The sequence below is a fragment of the Palaemon carinicauda genome, chromosome 7 (genome assembly GCF_036898095.1).
Source record: "Palaemon carinicauda isolate YSFRI2023 chromosome 7, ASM3689809v2, whole genome shotgun sequence".
NCBI classification, from domain to species: Eukaryota; Metazoa; Arthropoda; class Malacostraca; order Decapoda; family Palaemonidae; genus Palaemon; species Palaemon carinicauda.
The window spans coordinates 20754763-20767084 of NC_090731.1; the positions used below are offsets into that span (position 1 = coordinate 20754763).

General features: G+C 34.5%; 1 long non-coding RNA gene across 2 annotated transcripts; it reads left to right on the plus strand.

The window, feature by feature from the left end:
- The first annotated feature begins 373 nt into the window (after positions 1 to 373).
- On the plus strand, positions 374 to 10891 carry LOC137643518 (uncharacterized). 2 transcript variants are annotated; one of them, XR_011044980.1, is made up of 6 exons: positions 374 to 414; positions 6412 to 6575; positions 7859 to 7949; positions 8154 to 8348; positions 10230 to 10368; positions 10816 to 10891. It is a non-coding gene; the product is annotated as an uncharacterized lncRNA (long non-coding RNA). The 2 variants fall into 2 exon arrangements; XR_011044981.1 differs by having other exon boundaries at positions 8154 to 8287.
- Positions 10892 to 12322: the final 1431 nt, after the last annotated feature.

Consider the following 12322-nt stretch of genomic DNA (forward strand, 5'->3'; position numbering starts at 1 on the left):
TGTGTTTATTTTCCATCATTTTTTTCTCACCTATATAATTAGTGTTATCCTGCTATTCACAAAGAATATTGAAAATATTTGAAATATGATAATCTTTTGTCTTGGCGGAGCAGAAACTTTGTTATTAATTTAATTGGAGATGAACTTTTGCTATGATTTTAATAAAAACTGTTCTCCAGTATTAATAAAATGGCTTCTAATAGACAATTTTATAAAAGATAAAAATGGATTTACAGAAGCAATGATGGTCATGAATACCAAATTACAGATGGAGCCACCTGTCTCCCAAGGACGACAGAACAGGGATTTCTTCTTCCTTGATTTTCAAAGTTTCTACATTCTGAACTTTCAGAGTGTTCGGGGTCATTTATGTCTTGGGGCTGAGGAAGTGAACGTCAATCGTAGATATTATATGTAAGTACTCTTTATAAAGATTTATTGTTATGTGAAGGTTAGTGAGGGTCGTTTCACAACCTGTCAAGGTTCGGGGAATTGGTTTCACACTTGTGAAGGTTTAGTGTGACTAGTTACATACTTGTGAAGGTTTAGTGTGACTGGTTTCACACTTGTAAAGGTTTAGTGAATTTGGTTTCACACTTATGAAGGTTTGCCACACTTATGAAGGTTTAGTGAATTTGGTTTCCCACTTATGAAGGTTTAGTGAATTTGGTTTCCCACTTATGAAGGTTTAGTGAATTTGGTTTCACGCTAGTGAAGGTTTAGTGAATTTGGTTTCACGCTAGTGAAGGTTTAGTGAATTTGGTTTCACGCTAGTGAAGGTTTAGTGAATTTGGTTTCACGCTAGTGAAGGTTTAGTGAATTTGGTTTCCCACTTATGAAGGTTTAGTGAATTTGGATTCACGCTAGTGAAGGTTTAGTGAATTTGGTTTCACGCTACTGGAGGTTTAGTGAATTTGGTTTCACGCTAGTGAAGGTTTAGTGAATTTGGTTTCACGCTAGTGAAGGTTTAGTGAATTTGGTTTCACACTTATGAAGGTTTAGTGAATTTGGTTTCCCACTTATGAAGGTTTAGTGAATTTGGTTTCCCACTAGTGAAGGTTTAGTGAATTTGGTTTCACGCTAGTGAAGGTTTAGTGAATTTGGTTTCACGCTAGTGAAAGTTTAGTGAATTTGGTTTCCCACTTATGAAGGTTTAGTGAATTTGGATTCACGCTAGTGAAGGTTTAGTGAATTTGGTTTCACGCTACTGGAGGTTTAGTGAATTTGGTTTCACGCTAGTGAAGGTTTAGTGAATTTGGTTTCACACTTATGAAGGTTTAGTGAATTTGGTTTCCCACTTATGAAGGTTTAGTGAATTTGGTTTCCCACTTATGAAGGTTTAGTGAATTTGGTTTCACGCTAGTGAAGGTTTAGTGAATTTGGTTTCACGCTAGTGAAGGTTTAGTGAATTTGGTTTCACGCTAGTGAAGGTTTAGTGAATTTGGTTTCACGCTAGTGGAGGTTTAGTGAATTTGGTTTCACGCTAGTGGAGGTTTAGTGAATTTGGTTTCACGCTAGTGAAGGTATAGTGAATTTGGTTTCACGCTAGTGGAGGTTTAGTGAATTTGGTTTCACGCTAGTGGAGGTTTAGTGAATTTGGTTTCACGCTAGTGGAGGTTTAGTGAATTTGGTTTCACGCTAGTGAAGGTTTAGTGAATTTGGTTTCCCACTTATGAAGGTTTAGTGAATTTGGTTTCCCACTTATGAAGGTTTAGTGAATTTGGTTTCCTACTTATGAAGGTTTAGTGAATTTGGTTTCACGCTAGTGAAGGTCTAGTGAATTTGGTTTCATGCTAGTGAAGGTCTAATGAATTTGGTTTCACGCTTGTGAAGGTTTGGTGAATTTGGTTTCACGCTTGTGAAGGTTTGGTGAATTTGGTTTCACAATTGTGAAGGTTTAGTGACTAGTTACACACTTGTAAAGGTTTAGTGATTTTGGTTTCACACTTGTGAAGATTTAGTGAATTTGGTTCACACTTATGAAGGTTTACCACACTTATGAAGGTTTAGTGAATTTGGTTTCCCACTTGTGAAGGTTTAGTGAATTTGGTTTCCCACTTGTGAAGGTTTAGTGAATTTGGTTTCCCACTTGTGAAGGTTTAGTGATTTTGGTTTCACGCTAGTGAAGGTTTAGTGAATTTGGTTGCACGCTAGTGAAGGTTTAGTGAATCTGGTTTCCCACTTATGAAGGTTTAGTGAATTTGGATTCACGCTAGTGAAGGTTTAGTGAATTTGGTTTCACGCTACTGGAGGTTTAGTGAATTTGGTTTCACGCTAGTGAAGGTTTAGTGAATTTGGTTGCACGCCAGTGAAGGTTTAGTGAATTTGGTTTCCCACTTGTGAAGGTTTAGTGAATTTGGTTTCCCACTTATGAAGGTTTAGTGAATTTGGTTTCACGCTAGTGAAGGTTTAGTGAATTTGGTTTCACGCTAGTGAAGGTTTAGTGAATTTGGTTTCACATTAGTGAAGGTTTAGTGAATTTGGTTTCACATTAGTGAAGGTTTAGTGAATTTGGTTTCACGCTAGTGAAGGTTTAGTGAATTTGGTTTCACGCTAGTGAAGGTTTAGTGAATTTGGTTGCACGCTAGTGAAGGTTTAGTGAATTTGGTTTCCCACTTATGAAGGTTTAGTGAATTTGGATTCACGCTAGTGAAGGTTTAGTGAATTTGGTTTCACGCTACTGGAGGTTTAGTGAATTTGGTTTCACGCTAGTGAAGGTTTAGTGAATTTGGTTTCACACTTATGAAGGTTTGCCACACTTATGAAGGTTTAGTGAATTTGGTTTCCCACTTATGAAGGTTTAGTGAATTTGGTTTCCCACTTATGAAGGTTTAGTGAATTTGGTTTCCCACTTATGAAGGTTTAGTGAATTTGGTTTCACGCTAGTGAAGGTTTAGTGAATTTGGTTTCACGCTAGTGAAGGTTTAGTGAATTTGGTTTCACGCTAGTGGAGGTTTAGTGAATTTGGTTTCACGCTAGTGGAGGTTTAGTGAATTTGGTTTCACGCTAGTGGAGGTTTAGTGAATTTGGTTTCACGCTAGTGAAGGTTTAGTGAATTTGGTTTCACGCTAGTGGAGGTTTAGTGAATTTGGTTTCACGCTAGTGGAGGTTTAGTGAATTTGGTTTCACGCTAGTGGAGGTTTAGTGAATTTGGTTTCACGCTAGTGGAGGTTTAGTGAATTTGGTTTCACGCTAGTGAAGGTTTAGTGAATTTGGTTTCCCACTTATGAAGGTTTAGTGAATTTGGTTTCACGCTAGTGAAGGTTTAGTGAATTTGGTTTCACGCTAGTGAAGGTTTAGTGAATTTGGTTTCACGCTAGTGAAGGTTTAGTGAATTTGGTTTCACGCTAGTGAAGGTTTAGTGAATTTGGTTGCACGCTAGTGAAGGTTTAGTGAATTTGGTTTCCCACTTATGAAGGTTTAGTGAATTTGGTTTCCCACTTATGAAGGTTTAGTGAATTTGGTTTCACGCTAGTGAAGGTTTAGTGAATTTGGTTTCACGCTAGTGAAGGTTTAGTGAATTTGGTTTCACGCTAGTGAAGGTCTAGTGAATTTGGTTTCACGCTAGTGAAGGTCTAGTGAATTTGGTTTCACGCTAGTGAAGGTCTAGGGAATTTGGTTTCACGCTTGTGAAGGTTTAGTGAATTTGGTTTCACGCTTGTGAAGGTTTGGTGAATTTGGTTTCACACTTGTGAAGGTTTAGTGACTTTGGTTTCACACTTGTGAAGGTTTAGTGATTTTGGTTTCACACTTGTGAAGAATTAGTGAATTTGGTTCACACTTATGAAGGTTTACCACACTTATGAAGGTTTAGTGAATTTGGTTTCCCACACTTATGAAGGTTTAGTGAATTTGGTTTCCCACTTGTGAAGGTTTAGTGAATCTGGTTTCCCACTTGTGAAGGTTTAGTGAATTTGGTTTCACGCTAGTGAAGGTTTAGTGAATTTGGTTTCACGCTAGTGAAGGTTTGGTGAATTTGGTTTCACGCTAGTGAAGGTTTGGTGAATTTGGTTTCACGCTAGTGAAGGTTTGGTGAATTTGGTTTCACGCTAGTGAAGGTTTGGTGAATTTGGTTACACACTTGTAAAGTTTTAGAGACTGGTTACACACTTGTAAAGTTTTAGAGACTGGTTACACACTTGTAAAGTTTTAGAGACTGGTTACACACTTGTAAAGTTTTAGAGACTGGTTACACACTTTTGAAGGTGTAGGGACTCTGGTTACACACTTTTGAAGGTGTAGGGACTCTGGTTACACACTTTTGAAGGTGTAGGGACTCTGGTTACACACTTTTGAAGGTGTAGGGACTCTGGTTACACACCTGTGCCGGTCTAGAGGCTCTTGCTATACATTTGTGAAGGCTCAGTGATGTTGGTTACATATTTGTGTAGGTTTTTGTAAGCAATCTTGTTGCTTTAGCTAGTTTTTATCCAAAAGGATTCTAATTTATACGAATCTTACCTTTTAATGTGTAAGTTAATGTACATTGCATCTCTTGAGGGTTGTAATATGGTATTTTACTAGCATGATTAGAATCCTCTAAGAAATGGAAATGCTGGTTTATTTAGCCTTTTTATTTCGTTTTAATGGGGTCTGGGACATAACCTGCGCATGTCTATTAAAATGTTAAGTATTTCTTTGTTCATTGTTTACTTCAGGGAGATTGAGTGGGAATTACTAGGCAAGTGTATTATATAAGATTTGTCCACCTGTTCTGTTTTTGTACGACGTAATCATTGTTTCCAAATACTTAAGCAAAAGTTCCCTGCTGCTCATTTTTCCACCCTCCCCATAAGTACCAGTATGATTACAATCACATCCGAAGATATCAACAAGAAGGAAATACAATCTTTCGAATTTTTTTAATTTCCTCTATTAAGGTAATTGCTTACGTTGTTGAAAATTCTATCCGTTTAGTATATAGAAATTGTCGCTTAATTGAAAGTAATATCACCTAAGTAATGGCCCAAGGGGCTTGCATGCAGAAGCACATAGTTTCACTTGCCAAAGTAGAGGAACAGTGATGTAATGTTAAATATGCGTGAGTATGGAGCCAGGGTGGACCAAAACAGATTAGGCGAGGTGAATCATAATTATACTTAATGTCCTTTCACTTTTATGAACTATCACTTTTAAGTTACCTAGTTTATTGTAGATTTCTAACCATTATTATTGCTTTAAATCACTCTTTGGTATTTTCTCAACCCTTGAATAAAAAAAGCCGGTTTCCCACTGCAGTCTCTCCTCCTTGCCTATTTGTAAGGGGGTCTAAGATCTCGTAAACGAGCTGTTTGCCCAAATAATCCTGGTCTGATGTCCATAAAATACAAGATAGCGATTAGGATAATGTATAGTTAATGTATTTGGCTGAAAAATTAAAGTATATATTTTAAGATTTTTCTACAAAAGGAACTTTCACTTTTCTAGTTAGACATTTCTGATGCTCATGGAGACATTTCTGAAGCTCTTCCATGAAACGTTAGTTTCGATAACCTACATTTCTTCAATTTTATATTTAGCTATGAATATCTGCCTTAGTAACAAGGTTTCAGGTGCGTGTTAATTTTGATTTATTTTTTCTTTACAAAATATATTTTGATTATGTCAATTTTGGTCCTCATTCGTGTCAATGTTTACTTAGATTTCTCAAGATTTCTTTCCGAAGTAATTGCTTAACAAAAAAATTTTGATTGCCTTACAAGATCTTGTCAGAAGCATAGTTACTGGAGTTAGACGCACAATAGCTACTGGAGTTAGTATTTAAAGTTTGATACTGACGGTGAATAGAAGCTTTCACATCGGATTAGTGGGGATGTTATTGTGCATTAACATTTTGTGATTGATATGGAATTGGAATTAATGCAGAGTCATTAGTTTGTGAAGTTTAAGAATATAACTTTGACATTCAAATGCTTAAATTTTGTCTTGAAATATTTTGGCAGCTTCATACACAAATAGTTTGGTGTTTTTACCAGGTGTTTTAGTCATGCAGTTTAAGTGGGTAAGCAAATTGAGATTGTTTAAAAACATACTGGAATATATTCGGCGCAAGATGTAATAGAAATTTGGTATTTGAATGCTATTATTACTTTAACCCTTTTACCCCCAACGCTATTTGGTACTTTCCAACCCTTAACCCCCCAGGCGTTTTTTTTTTTTCAAGCACGTTTTGCATTATATATTTTATTTTAAATTGCGCTAACAGCCTTAATTTTTGTCAGAGGGGTCAGGTTGGTCTCATTATTTTGGAAAATGCCTGAAGTTTCTGTTATAAAAAATATGCAAAAAAAATTTAGATAGCAGTTTTTTGCAAGGACGTACCGGTGCTACTAGTTTTTGTTTGCCCAGAATTCTTTTTTAAAATACTTTTTGGTGACAATTATTTCCCCACTAATGAATTTTCTTATCCAGATTTTCAGTGACCATACTGACAGAGGTGCTGAAACTGGGACGATGAACTCGATGCAGATGTACCAGAAAAGTTCTTAAAGGTTTCATCCAGCTGGAGTGGATTAAATTGATTAGAAGAATATTTCCTTTGAAATTGACCCACAAATTAAAAACCTTCAGTACTGGTAAGTGGATGAAGCTTCTCATGACATTTTAGTTACATGACTATTATGCTAATGAAAATTTGAAAATTTTCAGTTAAAATTAAACTTAAAACATGAAACTTGGGTATCGTATGAATTGGAAATTAGAATTTGACATGATTTATAAGTGGGAGAAGTCATTCTTGGTGAAAGTAGTTGTTTTCTAATTATAACTTTTCAATTTAATGCAATTTCGAAATCAGAGGGACAGTAATGAGGAAATCTGAGACTGGAAGCGTAATCAATAATATAATTAATCATACAATAGGCTAATTTAATACATTTATAGACTTGGAAGTTTCATTATTTGAACATGGTGTATGGCGTTACAATGCTTAATTCTAGGATAAAAAAGTTTTTGACTGGCAGATGTTTTGATGATGAATGTAAATTCATCTGAAATCTGTTTACAATAGAAAATAAAAAATGAAGATTGAAGGTGAACAACAACTGACTTGGTGAAACCTTTACCTTCGGCGGTTTTGTCTTTAGACTTCAGCACAATTTATAATCATTGGCTTTGAGTGGGGATACTTAAGATGGTGAAAGGGTTTGTGTATTGCCATAAGAAAATCTGTAACGGGCCACCCATACTAGGTTGGTTTTCTATGAACGTTAAGACTAGTTTCCCCACCATCACCAATCCACATTTGCCAGCGTAGTGATGAAAAATGGCCAAACCCCAAACATAAATAAGGACATGTCTTGAGTCTTTTGTATTGCAGTGGACTAGAAACTGCTGCATTTGGTATTGTATATTACAGATTAAATAAGTTACTTTGGTGTTTATTCTTAAATTTGAGTCTTTATAGTTCTCTCCCTTGAAAGATTTATCTTATAAGAATGCCCTTCCTGCAAAAGATAAAATTTTGTAAGTGCTTACATAACTTGCAAGATGGTGAATGTGTATAACTTGCAAGATTGTGAATGCGTATAACTATCAATTTTATAGATTGTGAACTTGTAACTTGTAAGATTGTGAACTTGTAACTTGTAAGATTGTGAATGAGTAACTTAAAATTGTGAATGAGTAACTTAAGATTGGGATTGTTTAATTTTTAAGATTAAGATTGTGATATGTAACTTTTGTATTAGCTAGGATTAAGATTTTTATTGTGTATTAACTTTCAAGATTAAAATTGTGAACTTGTGTACAACTTACAAGATTATGAACTTATGTATAATTTGCAAGATTGTGCATAACTTATAAGATTGAATGTGTATAGCTCGTACGATTGTGAATACATAGAATTTTCTTTTTTCAGATTGTTCAGATGTTCAACTTCATGCAAAAGAAGTTGTTGAAACTCCGGTTTTTCAATGGGTATTGGGGCAACTAGAATCTTATATGGAAAGGTGATATGAATTGTTAATATGATTTTCGTGAAAATCCATTTTTTATTGAAATATTTGTGACCCAAAATGTAATGATACTTTGATTTAATATTTAATACAGATTAACAGTTTGATACTAGCAAGATAGAGTAGGCTTTTTTCCTGGCAAAGAAAGGACTAGTCCAAAGATTTAATATGTAAACTACATGCTTTGATTTCTTCCAGGTGTATTTGACACATCTCGTTTGAAACTAGAAGAAAAAGGATTTGATAACAGGCTGAACGTTACAACGGAAACGGGAAAACAAATTTATAGTAGTCAAGAACGAAGTTACAAGATACAAGAAATACTAAAGACTGTAAATTAAATTAATAAACGACTAGTGTAGCAAAATTACTTCGTTTACATTACAAGTTACTGTATGTGTTTAATATTAGAATATATCCGTAGACATTTTTCATATTACTGCTATTTGATTTTTTGCTGTAATTTTCCTATATCTTACTTCCTACATTTCTCTTATACAGTTTTCTTCAAGCAATGAGTTTTATTCTTGTCTTATCTGCTGTAATTATTTCTTCTACATTTTGCGGTCTTCTGGTCATTTTATCTTAATCGTACTGTACTAAAATTAGTTTTTTGTTTTGCGCTCAGTTTTCTTGTCTTTTTTTTTCTTTTTTTACTGAGACCCAATTGGTTTCTCGGGGCTCTGGTTACACTATTGTGAATATTGATTTTGGTTAGTTAGTTTCAGCTGCAGGTTAGGTTGAGTTTGATTGACGTTCCTACACAACTGCAGATTCATCCTAGAGTGTAATGAATGTTCCAACTGTTTTCGTGACCTTTCCCGACTGCATTTCTAGGCATTTCTTTTGAACAAAGTTTTCCTTTCTACACTAAGTTTCCCAGATTTATAAGGACTTTATCTTGCACAGTTCTCGCGACAGGTCACATCAGGGTCGTCTTAAAGTACTATTGATCTAGATGGTTTTTTCACATGCAGATCTTTCCGATCATTGCTATCTTGTTCGTAATACAGTACCAGGTATGCACTTAATTCCTAATAGTCATGAAGCTCCATACTACACAGTACTCAGTTTCATTCAACTGTGACCAAGTTGTTAAATGATGTTCCTAATCGGGTAGTTGAATCAATATGACTTAAGTAAGAGCTTGCTGCAAATTTTTTTGTTGAACAGGCAGACATGTCTCTTTTCAGTTATATATGGAAGATCGGTTTTAATGTTGTTACGGTTCTTACATAACTTTTTCAATATTTATTTTCATAGTTTTCCTTACTTCCTTAACTCACTCTGGCTATTTTTCCTTGTTGGAGCCCTCGGGAATAATTAATCCAAAATTTTAACCTTTAGATGTACTGGAATATATTTGTACAAATCATCGTAATTTACCTTGTTAAATTTGTAGGGATTTTGACCTTTAAAATAATTTTTCACCAATTAGATATCAGTGATAAACTTTAGATTTTAATCCTAATTATTTCTACAAATAAAATAACGCTTAGGATTTTTAGGATTTTGTAGTTGTTTAAAGTCTTGTCAGTTCTAATTTTGTTGATCTCTACATGAATCCGTTGGAATTTCCGGCGTTTTTAGAAACTTTTTACTCTTTTCATGTTATTCATAACTGAAGTGTTTGTTTTCAATATTCTCGATAAAATGATCTTTTGACTTAATCTTAACACATGAGGTTATACCATTTTTGAGATATTTTCTAGATATATTTTGATTCCTGCTGAATTTATTGAAGTTAGACTTCGTGATGGCTTTAGGGGCAATTTAATTGCAAATACTATGAGAATCTCTAACAGATTCTAGCTAATGGCTTGTATAAAGTTTCTTAAATTGGTGAGGAGGATGTTGAGATATGCTGTATTTTGATTACAGATTAAACTTTTGGAATCTCCATTAGTGTTTCACACCAATGAAAACTGTTTTGAGTTTATTTTATAGAACTAATAATCCTTTTCAATCTGCTTTATTGTCTATAGAGGTGAGATTTTTAGTATCACTCTTAGTTATTTGGTATTCAAATAATTGAGTTTAAGTGTGAAAGGAAGTTGAATAGAAAGATAATTAAAATTAAATAAGGATATTTAGACAGGCTGTTGATAGCAACTTAATTTTAATGGTTATATACCTACATAAAATGTGGAAATTGTTCTATGTGAATTATTCCTCATTGCAAATTTAGTTTTTCAAATCAACATTTTTCAACTAAAAGTTAACTGAAGAACTAGCTTGATATTAGTATACCTCAATGCTCAATTTCTTTGGCAGGTTTTAAGACGACCTTAATGGTAGAGAAGCTTGTACGAAACGACTAGCTCAGTTTTTGTTACCAGAGAAAACTATTGTGGAATGACTTTGATTAGCAATTTGCTGCCATTTCTGATGCAAATGAGAAACTTTAGTATTGGTAAGTGAATACAAACTTTCTCGTCGTTAGTAGTTAAAGATATTTGAAAAAACTTAAACAAATTTAATACTAAATGTAGAACTTGCAAATAAATTTGGAAACCAGTTATATATTTAGTGTGAATATGTGAGGAGCCATGTTTAGAATGTCATCTTAGGTTCCAGTGCCTTAATGATGTTTGATTAGTAAGACTTTTTTATATTTATTAAAAAATACTAATTTCCGATAGGCAAATGTGTAGAAATTATCCCGTTTATGTAAATAGGTAGTTATTCACTGTTATATAAAGCATAACCATACTAGTTGAAATTTCTGTACGCAAGGTAAATTATAGCTTAGTAAATTTAGGAAAATAAGAACTAGATTCAGGGGAATAAGAGTAGTGTTTGATGGTGAATTATTTACTATAACGATCAGTAACCTCCCTCCCTTGTTTTCTTTTAACAGATGAGAGAATGAAGGCAAGCAATTAGACTACCAGGAAATCGCATGATCTAATACTACATTAAAGCGGATTGGTTAAGTCTGTTAGATATGGGCAAGAATGGATATATATATATTCAGTCAAGAAATTGCAGTAAGGCAAGTTTTACTCTAAACTTTTTAAATTGATTAATCAAGTAAGATCGTTTTTGTAAGTGATATTACTCTAAACTTTTTAAATTGATTAATCTAGTAAGATCGTTTTTGTAAGTGATATTTCTCCTAAGTATGGTGAAATCTAATTAAAGAAAATTTTGTAACTAAAGTATGTTTAAGAAGTGCCTAAAGTCCAAATATTAAATTATTTTGTAAATTTTTCATATGACTAACAGTGAATATTAATCATACAAAGTTCAATTTGAAACATCTGCAATATCTTTAAAACCTTTACAAAGCAAGCCAGAGTTTTCGTTTATTTGTAACATTACCTTTCAAAACATATAGAATTGCTAACGTTCATTATTCTTTTCAGACTGAGTATGTACTGGCGCTGGAATTAATTGCCTTCTGAAGAACTTGCAAGAGAGGTTAGCGGAGGTGAATTATGCACCGAGACCAACAGTTGACTTATTTAAATAGTGTAACAATAATTTCGACTTGTGAAAAGGCCGAGATGGTGGATTGTGCACCTTCAGGTATAACAAAAACTGCTGAATGGAATAAAATATAAAAGAAGGAAATTATTCTAGAGTTTTTTATTAAAATTATATATTATGAGAGAAAGATGTTTGCTTCATGAAGAAAACGTCTAACGTCTTATGTATTGTAGAAAGTACAAGTACTTTTTGGTTAATAAACAGAAGAAAGGTCCTTCTCTTCTCTCTCGTCTCGTCTGGTTGAGTTCTCTCTCGTCTCGTCTGGTTGAGTTCTCTCTCGTCTCGTCTGGTTGAGTTCTCTCTCGTCTCGTCTGGTTGAGTTCTCTCTCGTCTCGTCTGGTTGAGTTCTCTCTCGTCTCGTCTGGTTGAGTTCTCTCTCGTCTCGTTGAGTTCTCTCTCGTCTCGTTGAGTTCTCTCTCATCTCGTTGAGTTCTCTCTCGTCTCGTTGAGTTCTCTCTCGTCTCGTTGAGTTCTCTCTCGTCTCGTTGAGTTCTCTCTCGTCGAGTTCTCTCTCGTCTCGTTGAGTTCTCTCTCGTCGAGTTCTCTCTCGTCTGGTAGAGTTCTCTCAACCGGTCTATATCTTGGTCTAACACCAAGCGCTTCTGTCTCATTTACTTATGGGAGTGGATAAAACTCACCCCGTTGACAAATCTCCAAAATTTCGCATAGCAATTTTCTAATTTACTTAGCCCAAAAGACCGTAGGCTGAAGAGCCAACGTCCTTTTCCGAGCTTTGTAATAAAAAGAAAATTGCTATGAAAACTCATTGGTGATTTACGTCCATTCGAGATGCGATTCATCCACAAGTAAAACTTCAAGCTTCCTGAAACAAAAACAAAAAATAGATTAGATTTCTGTACTTTGATATTATTATC